The sequence below is a fragment of the Choloepus didactylus genome, chromosome 11 (genome assembly GCF_015220235.1).
Source record: "Choloepus didactylus isolate mChoDid1 chromosome 11, mChoDid1.pri, whole genome shotgun sequence".
Classification (NCBI taxonomy): Eukaryota; Metazoa; Chordata; class Mammalia; order Pilosa; family Megalonychidae; genus Choloepus; species Choloepus didactylus.
The window spans coordinates 78,971,184-78,986,242 of record NC_051317.1 but is presented as its reverse complement, the minus strand read 5'-3'; the positions used below and the strand labels follow the sequence as shown (position 1 = coordinate 78,986,242).

The 15,059-nt window shown below is 38.6% G+C and overlaps 1 protein-coding gene across 4 annotated transcripts in view; it reads left to right on the top strand.

The window, feature by feature from the left end:
- Positions 1–15,059, top strand: part of ARL15 (ADP ribosylation factor like GTPase 15) — a 446,531-nt gene that overhangs the window by 446 nt on the left and 431,026 nt on the right. The window lies entirely within an intron of this gene.

Below are 15,059 nucleotides of genomic sequence, written 5' to 3'. Positions count from 1 at the left end.
CTTTCTACTCTCCCGGCAAAGGACTTTCTTTCCGGGGAAGCCGGAGTTTTCCGCTTTCCCTTCAGAAGAACTCCAGGTACTATTAAAGAGCCATAACCAGAATGGCTTACTAAGTGCCCGGCAGTCCCGGTCATTTGGTTGTTATTAGATCTCTAAAGCTATGACCTCGGTCGCGGCAGGGTTTTAAAAGCACATTACCATAAAGTAGACTGGACTAAACTACTTCGCCACCTGGCCGGAACAGGACTGGGTAGGGACAGGCGTTTCCCCGCCGTTCAGGTCGCGGGTGCATGCTGCTGTGCACGGATTGGATTCTAGCTGTGCTTTTAGGCCAGGCTTGTGCTGAGTTTAGGTGGGAAAAGTGACAGCACAGAATTGGGACTGAACCGTATTTCAAAGGCTGATTTGTGTGTATGTTTGTAGAATTATGCAAACATCATATATTATTCCAGAGATTGTATTTACCCAGAATTGCATGTTTGTAGTCAAAGGGATCCTCATTTACATTGGCTGTGTTAGTTCCCATGCAATTATTATGTTTACCGTCTTAGCCAGAACCGCTATTGCAATGCAGAGTTGAAGGGGAGAGTTAAAACATTGACCCTCCTGTCATCTCGTGGGACACATGCACTCCATTTTCGACAGCGAATTGGCCTGGCAGTTCTAGGAGATTCGCCAGTACCTTCTAGGAATTACACTTAAGGCTGTGAAATGCCTTAAGTGAAAGACGGTGAATGCTTTTCTGATAAAGAAACGCTGGAGTAGTACTGGTTTAGTCACGTATTTGGACTTATTTTAGTTTACGTGAAGAAAATGTTTCTCTTAAAGCTTCATGGCCTGATGGTCTTGTGGGGAAGAATGCTGATTGCAGTTAATGCATGTTGTTGTGAATGGAGCACTACACAAGAATAAAAAATTCTGAGTTCAAATTCTGTTTTGTTATTCATTTGTTGATGGCAGTACCTTCCCTGTGTTATTCACCCACTGCATTTAAGGGGATTTCCTGATTTTGAGAGTACCTGAAAATGCAAAGTGCCATTTAAGTTCCGAGAGTTGGCAGATGTGTTCAAAACATTATTTTCTAAATTAAACAACTGATTAATTTGTAACCTGTCTTGTAAAATACAATACTATAGTTTTTGTCTTGCGATCTGCCTAAATTAGAGCCAGTTTTTTAAAGATAATTGCCAAATAGGAAAGGGTGACGTTATCTATACTTTTGAAAATTAATTTTGGGTATTTAATGAAATAATCCCTAAAAATAAAATCAAGTGTGGTTCTGATCATTGTATTATTTTCTTTATTTACTAGATGTGTGGTAAATTTACATATTGCATCACAAATGCTGTGTTTGAGGTGCCAAATGCACCAAAACATTTAGTGAAAACAGTAATGCAAACACTGGTTAATTACTCAGATTAACCTCTAGATGGGCGTGGTCTAAGGGTAGATGGATGGATGAATGTTTGTGGAGCTCAAGGTTACCCTAAACGCAGATTAATTTCTTTGCCAGTTTACTGTCAGTTTTGTGTCAAGATTAGTGGGCTGTCTTGTTTTATCTGCCATGCATCCCTACACACTAGTTTTGCTTTCATATGGCAAAAATCATTATCTTGGCACTTCAACTTGGCTTCTTAATAAATTCCCAAATGTAGTGAAACAGTCCCATAAAAAATAACAAAGCATTGCTTGGGTAATCAGTGGAGGTGAGGAAAATATTTTAAAACAGTTCAGTTTTTATGAGGGTACGACATATCCTTTATCAAAAGATTAAAGAAAATCTTTAAGCATTAAATCCAGTTTTTACTAAAACTGGGTCTGAAAGAAAAACCCTCCTGAGGTGATCTTTTTGTATAACACTTTTTAGAGAAAATAATGCACCACTCATCATTCCTTTTTTCTTTCTTTCAGATTGACTCTTTTGCTAATGCATTATCTTTGTATGGCATTTATTAAAAACCCATTTCCTTTATCTACTACCCCCCCCAATGCTTCTTTTCATTCCAAGTTTGATTCTTCAGAATTTGCTGATTTTAAGCACTAGATTATATGTCCAGTCCGTGCACTTGACAGAAATAAAGGTGTGTGTCGCCTTTTCTTTTCTACTTTCTTTTTTTTTTTAATCGGTTTTTTACTTTCTTCTTGTTGCTATTGGAAGCTGGAAAAGGGAGCTGTATGTGTGTATGTGTGTGTGTGTGTGAGTGTGTGTGTGTGTTGTACATTGTTCTTTGGACTGGATCTTATCACTTAACCTTTTTATGTGGAGGGGAGTAGAAAGGAAGAGAAATGAGAGAAAGGTGGAGGTGTTATTTTTAACAGCTTTTGATAGAATTAAGATAATAAAACAGATGAAGAAGCTCTCTGATTTTAGAGGTTGCTGTTGATTTCTTCAATCAGTTTCAAGAAATGTTCTTAGAGAAGATAGACAAGGTGAGGAACAGTACTTTAGTATTTAAGACACAGATTTTATTCATTTCAGTTCAGGCAAGTAAGTGATAACTTACTAATTGCAAATAATTAAAAGTATCAACCAGTGCTTGACATAGTTTGTGGCAGGTACTAGGGCCCGATATTTATTTGTTGAACTGAATCAGTGTGAGATGGAAGGGACAATTCTACTTTTCTTCACCAGCTTCTAAACAAGACAAGATAAAATCTGTTTGGCTTAGGTATTTTCTTCTGGGGAATGCAGAATGTATCATTTACTCTTAATTTTAAGATTATCAAGATGTGGTTTGTTTAGCCTGGGTAGCAATTTAAAAATAAATTTGTTTTCTATTTGATAAGGGATCTCTCTAGGGGCACACACCTTTTTTTTTTATCATTTTTTTTCATGACAGGGTTTATTGACCATATTAACACCAGTCAACTTTATTGGTAAAGGTTTTGCTGCTGTCCACCAGGCAGAACCAGCATCTGGCTCCTTCTCTGTTCTAACACATAGAACTAGTAAGTTGGTGTGGAGAGCTTTTGTACAGGGTAGGAGAAAACAGTTAAGTTATAATGAAACAGGAAAAACATGTCCACCAGGTTTTCTTGGAATATTGGAAAAGGTTAGCTTCTAGGTTCCTTTTAGTTCAAAATTTTCCCTTTATTTTGACTTGTATATGTTGGATGGTCTGGATTTCACCTTTTTCCTCCCTTCTGCCATCGAAACAGCAGCAATATGATTTGTTATACTTTGTATAATTCCTGTGGTGGTGATTAAGTGAGATGATGGAGGGAAACTGATTTATAAGCAGCACTTTGCTTTTCAAATACAAAATGTTAAGTGAATTATGTGTATGTTGCTGATGGTGTTCTTGTACCTCCTGTGAGATGACTATTAATGCTCGCTAGTATTAGGCTACCCCTTAAATTGATCTCAGTATATGGAAAAATGAGGAGTATTAAGCAGAAAGTCATAAGACTCTCTTGAGGATTGTTTAATACCTATAAAAATAAGACTTCACTGATAATTTCTTTAATCCATTCGACAAATATTTATTGATCCCTGCTTTATGTATGGCCCTAAAAATCTCAGGGGATAGGCCCCCAGCTGTGATGACATCCTTGACTGCAGGACTGGAAGGCTGGTGGCTGGACCATTTGGCAGGACAACTTGGGTAGGGCACACAGGGGAGAATGGCAGCTTCTGATGTTCTCCTTTGCTTTCTAGCACATATCTCTTATCTTAGGTTTCTTTGGTTTATTGTGATCTAAAACGCAAAATTAGACTTGAAAGTGGGACAACTAAGATTGCTTGATTAATCTTGGATGCTAATTGTCAGTTAATGAATCATTGCTTTTATATGTTTTGTTTCGGATTTAATAAGGCCAGGGTTCTGAATTTCTTTGCTTGTATTAACTGGGAAGTTGGCACAGTTTCATGGTCACACGCTGTACCTGCCATCATAAAAATCATTCATCAGTGGGGAAGATCTGGTGAGAGAAGATGGACAGATCAGCACAAATCCATCAGCATTCTCAGGATAAAAACCAATCAGCCAACCAAGAACAGAAACTTGTGATGTACTTACAAATGGAGAGCCCATGGATACGTGGCGAAGAGTCTGTTTGGAAAGAGTAGCAAAAGTGTGTTTGTGATTTTATATGATGTTCAGTTATCTTAAAAGTGTGTTGTTTTAACTCTGAATGACTGTAAGCATTACAAGTTATATTTGGTGTGACTGACTATAAAGTAATAATGTAGGTCAAACATTTTAAAGGCTGAACTTCATCTGGAATAGGCAGAGTCACATTAAGTGTTCCTTTATTAATAAATCAGAAGATAACAAAATAACGTGAACACAATAAACGGTGATCTGTCAACTACGGAGTTCATAGCCAAAACGTTTACCCAAATCCATCTGCATCTGAAAAGATGTGAGCTTTGGTTCGTGACCTTGTGTTAGTTTCCATTGCTCCAGTTTTGTGGTGTGAATCCTAGTGGACAACACACAGGAGATGTGATTCATGCCCTCCAGGAGTTGTGTTCTGAAGGATGCCTAAACCATGTGCTTGTTGACAGGTGGACAGTGTTACTGGTGGGGGGAGGGTGTGTGTGGGGACAAGCCTATGAGTTCTAATTTGGAGGGTAAAATCAGTTACTGTTTATTGAGCACTTACTGTGTGCCAGAAACTATCTTTAAATGCTTTCCATATGTAATGGCATTTAAACGGAGACTCAGAGAGGTACACAGCTAACAAGGAATAGCTCTGGGATTGTGGCCCCGGGCCTTCCCTCTTCATTGCAGTCTACCTGGGAAGTTGAACCCCTTCTCTTTCATGCTGGGGCAGAGTCTCAGCAGCTTAGTGCTAAAGTTGTTGAAATGCTGACATTTTCTTAAGTAAACAGGTGCAGAAAAGTGCTCCTTGACTACTGCCACGTTGAAGAACATGGGGGCCTTGATGCTCCTGTACCCTCAATGGCTTTGCTGAGTGGCCATTAACCAGGAGGTTGTATAGACAGAAAACTGTGTGGTGTCCCAAGTCCTGCCCCGTGATGTCCTTACTCTGGTCACCGCGGTGATCTTCTGCAGCTAATGCTCCATCAAGTGACCACAGTTGGGATTCCAGGCATCCCTGTTACCCTCAGCCTCTTAATGTCCCTTCAGGAGCATGTTCTTACCTGCCATAAGCCCCAGTTTTCTTTTGAAGCGGTCACTGAGACTCAGGATCTATTTGTTTGTGTTAAGTCTGTTATGCTCCTTTACCAAGTGCTGCCCGAGAAGTGGGGCAACACCAGGCCCTGAGCAGCTTTTTGCTTTTGGACTTCAGTTGGGCAAAGTCCCCTGATGACTTTAACTATAAAACATTTTTTTTTCCTTAGGAAGCCTAGAGGGAAGGAAAGTTTTTTAGGGAAGTCTGATAACTGCATTATGGATACCAAATAGCTGCAGTATCCCCTGATACTTCTCACAAATCGAATTAATGATAGCTTTTATTTTTGGGCCTGCAGTCCCCTTTAGTTAGGCTGTGGCTCTCCCCCTTGCATGTCTCCAGATGCTTTAAGCGTTTGGGTGCCTCTAAGTAGCCCGGTTCTGGTTGACACTCAGCATCTGCAGTTTCTGGGCACATTTACTACTACCAGAGTGCAAAGCAGACTTCATGGATGTGTGACCTGTACAGACATACAGAGCTCTGCTCTCAGAAGAGATCCATGCTTGATTTAATGCTCTGTGTTGACATCTTGAAATCCTTAATAATTTGTAAACAAGGGACTTCTCATTTTCATTTTGAAACAGGCCCTGCAAATTATGTAACCAGTCCTGACTTCTAGTGCTAAAGACATGGAGATGCCCCTTGGATGAGTCCAGGTAGTGACTGTCATCTAAGTCTGTAACATGCATCAGTGCAGGGTCCCTGACCATCTTGAGCACCATTTTATCATCAGAATCTAGTCTGGTGCCTGGTGAATAGGGGTCTGTGTACCATGTGTGGTGCATAGTGTTTTACGTGCATCACCTAATTTAAGCCTTCTCATAGGCAACACTCATGTTAGCCAGGTATTACTGATTTGCAAAAGATGTACAGACTTACAGAAGAGGAAACTTGCAGCTCTGAGAAGGTGAGTAATGGCCAGGATCCTCATAGCCAGTGGGGTGCCAGGAGTAGGGTTTGAATGTAGCTTGTCTGATTCCAAACCCAGGCTTTTAAGCATTATTCTGTACTGCTTACCTAATAATAACTGTTGAGACGATGAGTGAGAGTGGCTGCATGGATCAGAGACACATGCTGGAAGTTGAGGGGTCACTTGGTTGCAACTGTCACTTTGACATCCCAGGGAGGCCTCTTCTGGGAGCTCTGTAACTGTACAGCTCCCATTGGGGAGAGAATGTGGGTTTGTACCTTGTGCTCAGGCCGGCTCACTGACTTTGCTTTAATTGTTTGCCCACTCTCTCCTTTACTCTTTTGCATTAACCTTGTGTTCTGTATTCTGCTCTTTGGCTTACAGCCAAACACACCTACATGATTTCGATAGTAACTAACCATTTGGAAAGTTTGATTTGCTGGACAATCTCATTTATCAGGTTCCTTTGCACCCTGATTTGCTGGGAACCATTCTGACCTCTGGACTGCTTGTCTCAGAGTTGAGAATTTATTTCTTCAGACTGTCTGTGCCTCCCACAGAGATATTCATGGCTCCTTTTTTTCCAAAGGCGTAGCTGCTTCTCTGGCCTCTCACACTTGGGGAAAGGGGATGACAATCTGGAGCCATCTCAGGACAAGTGATTGAGGCACATGTGGTCTGTACCTGTTATCTGTTTCTGATCAGTCTAGACATCAAGTCAGGAGCTAAAGTGAAAAATAATTCTTTAAGAATTTATTTTTAATTATTATTATAAGCATTCAGAAAAGTGCAGAAAATAATATAACAGACTTCTATGTACCTAACACCCTGAATAAACAGTCGTTAATATTTTGCCATTTTAACTTGAAAGCTTTTCAATCTTTTTAAAAGAAATGGGACTTTAAGGATACAACTAAAGCCTCCCCGCTCCCTCCATGCTTTCCCCTCCCACCCTTCTTTACAGCTATCCCAAAGTTAGAGGGGATGGTTCTCTTGCATGCTTTTGAATTTTTATTATTTATCTGTATTCACATTAACAATATATAGCCTTGTTTTGGTAATAATGGTAACATACTGTACTTCCTTTTTGAAATTTGCTTTTTTCCTCTACTTAATGTTTTTGAGTGTAATAAATGTTGCTGCATGTAGATTTGTAGATATTTGTTTTATGTATCTGTTTGGATATTATCATTTCTCTTATTGTATGTAGAGATTTTAATTTGAATTTTGTGAGACACTCGCAGAAGAAAGTAGGTGTTGATTTTGAGGCATGGTTTTGTGTGTGTTTTATGGTTTTGGCTAACATGAGTCTTGTAAACTGTTTAATGAGATTTTATTACATTTCAGTCTTTATTATGATTCCTCAGTTTATGTTTTCTAGTTTATAGCAGTCATTTTCCGCTCATATTAACACACATGTACTGAAAAAATATATATATTCTTGCCTGTAGAAGAATTATTTTGGTAGCATGTTTATTATAAAGTAAAAGCTTAGTGAAGGAAATTTGGAGAGTACAGCCAAGCAGATAACCGGTTAACATTTTAGTATATAGTCTTGCAGTCTATGTGCAGACTCACTCACCCATGTAGAAAATGACATTATAATGAAGACAAGTTTTATGACTTCCTTTTTTAAGAATTTTAAGTTTCTTTAATGCAACATGAATTTTCTGCATTACACTGATAACCAGAGTTTACTTAACTACTCATGTTTTCATTGACTATTTTAAGTTCGCTCCATTTTTGGCTGCTACAATGAACATTCCATATAGACACTTTTGTGGTTTTTGTGAAAGTATATCATAAGAACAGTAGTTCTATAGTACTTTAATAGATCTTACTACCGAAAGGGGTTCCAGTACCAAATAAGTTTGGGAAACTGGGACAAACAGCTTTCTTAGAGCTTTTAATATGCTGATGTACATGGTGACTCTCTAAAAGAGAGAAAACTGAGGGTTAGGGACAATTGAGTAATCTCAATTGCTTCAGTTGTTAGATGGCTTGGTGACCTCCCATAATTTTAATCTATACATATTTTCATTATTGCCCTGGAGAAGTTTGAAATCCTAGATTTGAGTCTCAGGTATTCCATCTATTATCTGTGTGGTAATTTCCCCAAATCTCTGTCCATGGCAAAATGGAAAAATCAGAGGAGTGTTGCAGAGTAATCATACATTTAATTTATAGACTTAAAAAATCTGAGATGATATCTTTTCAACTTTTTGTAGATATTAAAACATCATCTTTATTCTGAAATGATAGTGAATGGTTGTCTGTTTCTCTTTTAAAATGTCATCACTGGGCAGAATAAAAAGATGACAATCCTGTTAGTCCTCAAGTTTTCATGTATGTATGTATGTGTGTATGTGTATGTATATATGTATGTAGAATGTACTTGTTTCTGACACTCCACATACTGGGAACCTGGTCTAAGACAAATGACCTTGAACCACAGTTTTTGCATTTTCAAAATTCAGATGCCATCAGGATCATTGTGCTGTTAGCACTAATAAAAGCATAAATACTCAATAAACTGTAAAGTTCTTTAGAAAAAAATCACATTATAACCTCTATACTGAGTGGTGTAAGAGTTTATATGACTCAATATAATGGTATCAACAGAAGGAAGCAAGTGAGTCTCTCTCTCTGCTGGTTTGGATGTATTATGTCCCCCAAAACGCCATGTTCTTTGGTGCAATCTTGTGGGGACAGACATATTAGTGTTGATTAGGTTGGAATCTTTTGATTGTTTCCATGGAGATGTGACACCTTTGATTAGGGTGTGACCTCTTGATTGAATGTTTCCATGGAAATATGGCTCCTCCCATTCAGCTTGGGTCTTGATTAGTTTACTGGAGCCCTGTAAGAGCTCAGACAGAAGTTGTGAGAGAGAGAGAGAGAGAGAAAGGGAAAGGGATTGATTGATTGATTTTGGAGATGGCCATTGAAAGTAGACTTTTGCTAGTCGAGAGTTTGCCTGGGAGAAACTTAAGAGAACAACCCCAGATTCCTAGAGAGAAACGCCCCGGGAGAAAGCCATTTTGAAATGAGAATCCCGGAGCAGACTCTAGTCATGTGCCTGTGCCTTCCCAGCTAATAGAAGTTTTCCGGACAGACACCATTGGTGTTCTTCAGTGAAGATACCCTATTGTTGATGCCTTTGTTTGGACACTTTTATGGTCTTAGGACTATATCTTTGTAACCAAATAAACTCCCTTTATAAAAGCCAATCCATTTCTGGTATTTTGAATAATGGCAGCATTAGCAAACCAGAACACCTCTGTCCTTGATTTTTTTCTCTCAGTGACACATTGGGAGTCTACACCCTCCCACCCCCAAATGGCAATGTACAATGTTATTTTGTGAAATAACTTTAATAAAAATTATATAGGAACACATTCTTTCTTGTACATTTTAAGATCTGGGGATCAAAAAGTTGTCCTTGACTTGGACATGACATATTTTCTTGGTCTGTTCTGCAATTTTGCCATATATAAAATAATATGCTTTCTCCTGATCCTAGGAAGGACGTAAAAGTTAATTTTTACTATCACTTTAACATTTATTCCTTCCTTTTCCCCTCTGATTCAGAAAGTTTTTAGGGTGAAATTATTGCTATTATATGATATGAGAATCTTACTATTTGTAAAAAAACAAAAACAAAAACAAAACACCAAAACTTTAACATAGGGTTTTTTGAGAGTTGAGATAACGTATATAAAGTACTACATGAATAGTATATGTTATAAAGCTAATGTGTGCCCATTTTTTTTAATTAAAATTTTTATTCACCGAAAGAAATAGTTGTCTTTTAAAAAAAATTGAGGTAAAACTAACACACAGGAAAGTGCACAAGTCTTAAAGGTGCACAGCTAAATGAACTTATATAGGCCAGCGTCTTGTAACTACCCCCACATGGAGATCGAAAACATTTCCAGTACTCCAGAAGGCTCACTATGGTCCCCTCCCAGGCAATACCCCTAGAAATTAGCTTTGCCTGCTTTTGTACATCACGTGAATAGAATCACAAATATGTATTTTGTGTGTGTGATATTTTTACTCAGTATTGTCTCATTCATCTGTTGTGGGAATCAGTAGTTTGTTCTTTTTCACTGCAATATAGTATTCTATTGTATGAATATAGTATTAACTTATTTATCCATTCTATTGTTGATGGGCATTTGGTTGTTTCCAGTTTGAGGATATTTGGAATGTAGATGTCACAAACCTTTTTGTACATGTTTTTGGCTAAAAAAACCACTCCTTTCTGTAGGGTGTATATACCCAGGAGTGGAATTGCAGAGTCATAGGGTATATGTATGTTTAAGTTTACTAAATACTGCCAAACCTTTTAACCAAGTGGTTGTACCAATTAGACTCCCACCAGCAGTGTGAGATAATATCAGTTACTCTATATCCTCTCCAATTTTATCTAGCTATTGTGATGGGTCTGTAAATTTCACCAGAAATTTAATTTGGAAAAATTATTTGGCAATATTCTGGAATTCCTACATTATATTCTTCCATTATAAGATTCTTTTGAAAATTCTGGTATTGCTGATAGAATTTGAAGAGGTCGCATAGGTGGCAGTTGACGTGATTCTTTTCCTGGCTTCATGACCAACTAAGTGTGGGAGCTTGGACAGTTTCTTCATCTTTAAAGTTAGTAAGATGATCGCAAGTGTTTCTTTTATTTAAAAATTTTAAATAAAATTAAAAAAATTCTCAGTCATCGCATATTCTTCCTGGAATAGCTGTCTTTGTTTCCATTCTTTTTTTCTAATTCTTGGATTTAAGTAATAATAAAGTTACCTATAAATACTTGATTTGCTGTTCATTCACTCAGCCACTCTAATTTTTTGTTCTGTCCTGGGCATTGGAGATACAGAAGTGAGTAAGATGTGAGCTTGCCCAGAATTTACACTCTGATAGAGATGAAAAATAAGCAATAACATTTTAGAGTAGCATATTCTTTCTAGAAGAAAGTAAAGGTTATTAAGGGAGCACATGATAGGGAACCTAACCTAGGCTTGGGTGCCAGGGAGAGCTTCTCAGAGGAGTCATTTTTAGTCTGTCCCATTGAGGTTGAGTAGTTGGCCAGGTGACAGGCAGGGCCAGGGACAGGCAGAGGGAATAGGGGCGAGAAACCCCATGATTTCAAGGAACTCCAAGGGATCATTGTGGCTGGATCAGGGGAGGAGCAGTGCCTAGACCTGAATCTGGAGAGCCTGGCCAGTGTCATATAATGGAAACCTTAAAAGTTTGGAGTGACAGGGTCAGATCTGATTGTAGTGAAGGGAAGGATTGGAAAGGGAGGCTAGACTGGAGTAAAAAGACCAGTAAATAGGAACATGTTGGAAGCAATGTAGTTATTTTAGATTATTTGTTTTTCTTACTCCTCTGTTTGAACATGGTTTATTAATTTTCTTGGGGTATGGTAGGAACATATTGGAAGCAAAGTAGTTATTTTAGGTTATTTGTTTTCCTTAATCCATTGCTTTGTTTGAAATGTTGTGGGGTTTTTTTGGTTGTTGTTTGCCTGTTTGTTTTTAATTTTTTGATAAACAAAGTTAAAAAATTGAAAAAAATCAGTAGAAAAATGGGAGTAAAAACTAAATGACAAATAGGGTGGGATGGGGGGATGGTTTGGGTATTCTCTTTTCACTTTTATTTTTTATTCTTATTCTGATTCTTTCTGATGTAAGGAAAATGTTCAGAAATAGATTGTGGTGATGAACGCATAACTATATGATTATACTGTGAACAGTTGATTGTATACCATGGATGACTGTATGGTTTGTGAATATATTTCAATAAAACTGAATTAAAAAAAAAAAAAAAGACCAGTAAAGAAGATGTCCTGATCTAGAAATAAGATGGTGGGTCTTCACAACTAGTTAGGGGCAGGAAGAATGCAGAAAATTGGATGGATTTAAACAACCTTGAAGTATTGATGGAATTTTGTAATTGGAAGATGAGAACAGAGGAGACATCAAGAATGAGTCTCAGGGTTTTGGTTTGGGCATTGTTTTGACTATCTATTACTGAGTAACAACTACCACAAACAGAAACTTAGAACAATAATTTACTCATGAGTCTGGGGGTTGAGGGCTTAGAAAGGCAGTTGTTGCTTGGGGTCTCTCAGGAAGTTACAATTAGACGGTGGCTGGGTCATCTCAAGGCTTCGTCACACACATATCTGGCACCTGGACTAGAGACACACCAACGGCTGGGGCTGGACAAGCTTGGTCTCCTGGGGTATCTCCCTTCATGTGGCCTTTCTATGTGATGGCCCCAAAGTAGCTGGATTTCTTAGTGGTTGAAAGTACACAGAGCAATTGTATGTAGAGAAACTGGCAAAAGCTGCCTGGCCATTTCTATCCTTTTTTTTTTTTTTAATGCAATTTTATCGAGATATATTCACACACCATATAATCCATCCAAAGTATACAATCAGTGGCTCACACTATCATCATATTGTTGTGCATTCATTGCCACAATCAATTTTAGAACATTTTCATTACTTCAAATTGAAGAAAAAAATAAAAAAGAACAACCAAAACATCTCATACCCCTTAGCCCCTCCCTTATTATTTATATATATTTTTGTCTTTATTTTATTACTCATCTGCCCATACACTGGATACAGGGAGTGTCAGTCATAAGGTTTTCACAATCACATGGTCCCATGATAAAAGCTGTATAGTTATACAATCAAGTCTACTGGATTATAGTTCAACAGATTCTGATATTGTCTTCTAGCTATTCTAATACACTAGAAACTAAAAAGGAATAGCTTTATAATGCATACGGATAACATCCAGAATGACCTCTCAACCCGATTTAAAATCTTGCAGCCACTGAAACTTTATTTTGTTTCCTTTCTTTTGCCTGGCCATTTCTAACCTAGTTTCAGCAGGCACGTAGCATTCCTCCTACTGCATTCTGTTCATCAGGGCAGTCAGAAAGGCATGCTTGAGTTCAAGGGCAGGAGACATAGACACCATCTCCTTGTGGGAGGAATATTGAAGAATTTATGAACATGTGTTAAAACCAATGGGTATTCAGATGGATAATGGAGTCATGTACTGTGATAGTTAATACTTGAAGGAATAGTAGGTTAGGAGGTGTTTTAGTTTGCTAAAGCTGACAAAATACAGTATATGATAAGTGTACTGGCTTTAGGCAATGAGGATTTATTAGAGTTACAGTTCTGAGGTCATGAAGATATCCAAATAAAGGCATCAACAGGATGATACCTTCTCCCCAAAGACTGGCTGGTTACTGGCGATCCTCAGTTCCTTTGTCACATGGCCAGACACATGGCAACATCTGCTGGTCTCTCCCTTCTCTCCCGGTTTCATTGCTTCCAGCTTCTGGTTTCAGTGTTCCTCTCTGTTTTCTGTGTGTCCTCTCTTTTAGCTTCTTTCTTTCTTAGTTTCTCTGGACCTTTTTTTTGTCTTCTTTCTTTTATCATCTTATAAAGGACTCCAGTAAGAGAATTAAGACCCACCCAGACTGAGGTGGCTCACATCTCAACTTAAGATCCTACTCACCAAAAAATTCTGTGCACAATGGGTCCACACCCATAGGAATGGGTTAAATTTAAGAACATGATCTTTTCTGGGGTACGTACAGCTTCAAGCCATCACAGGAGGAAAAGTGAGGAGTTTGATTTTCAAGTCAAGTTTGAGCTGCCTGTGCAGAATCCAGTCTGAGGTTTCAGGTAGGTAGATGGGAGCTCAGGGATGAGGTTTGGAGGTGTAGTTAAAAATAAAAACTAACATTTATTCTTATTTGCTATATGCTATGTTATATTGTTGTTAGTTGGTCATGTGGGCGGCACAATGCTAAGTATTTTTCATGCATTATCTGTTACCATTTTAGAGATTAGAAAGCAGGGCCTTAGAGAAACTGAGCGTCATGAACAAGAAATGATGTAGCCAGGATTTGAAACCAGGTCTGGCTAATGTCTAGGTCAATGTTCCTAACCACTAAAATGATAACTGAAACCGTGCATGTATGAGCTTGTCTAGGGAGGCTTGTTCAGAGGGAGAAGGGAAGAGTCCCGAGGAAGCGCAGTGCCTCAGTTAATGCTGGCACATGGTGGGCACTCAGGTTTCATGGGACCATCAGAAGAAAAAGAACCCAAAAAGGAGCATGAGGGAAGACAGAGAGGTTGGAAGAAAACTCGGAGCATGTGTTGGCAGGCAGCTTGAGGGAGATAGTTTCGAGAAGGAGTAAGTTACCAGTTGTGTTCAGTGTTGCCTAGAGATCATGCAGGTAATGACTGAAAAATGACCACTGGATTCAAGTCAGTGGTGACCTTGGTTAGAGTGCTTTCACAGATAAGTGGAGGAGTGGAAAGCGAGGAAATGACACTGCTGCAATTATCTTTTAAGAAATTTTACCGCAAAAAAAGAAGAAAGATGGGACTCGAACTGTAGGGGGAGGGAAGATTCAGGGTTGGCTTTCCTTTTTAAATGGGGCTGGACTTGAGGTTGTTTACATGCTGATGAAGTAGAATGAGTGGTCATTTTGCTGAGTCTGACTGCAATATTGATGGGAGGGGTGTTTGAGCAGGATAGGATTGAAGCAGCTGCAGAGGGATGACCAGAGAGACAGAAGGGTTGGCTGCTGTGCAGTGTTGAAGTTGGAGACCATGAATTAACAGTGACACAAACTACCTCTTAGGTTTGTTGTGAGAGTAACTGAAATTATACCTGTACTTTTAGAGCATTTAGAAAACTTCTCTGCCTCTGCTTCTTGCTCTTCATCTTAGCAAAAAACTCAACACCGTTTATATTGGCAGGCACTTTCTAAGGGCTTTACTCATTTAATCCTCACAACCTTATGAACTAGGTACTATTGTCATCTCCATTTTCCAAATGTCAAAACTGAGACATAAATGGTTAAGCAACTTCTTCAAGATAATACAGCTAGTAAGCGGCAGAACTGGGATTTGAACCCAGGAAATCTGGCTCCAAAGCTCTTGGTCTTAACCAGG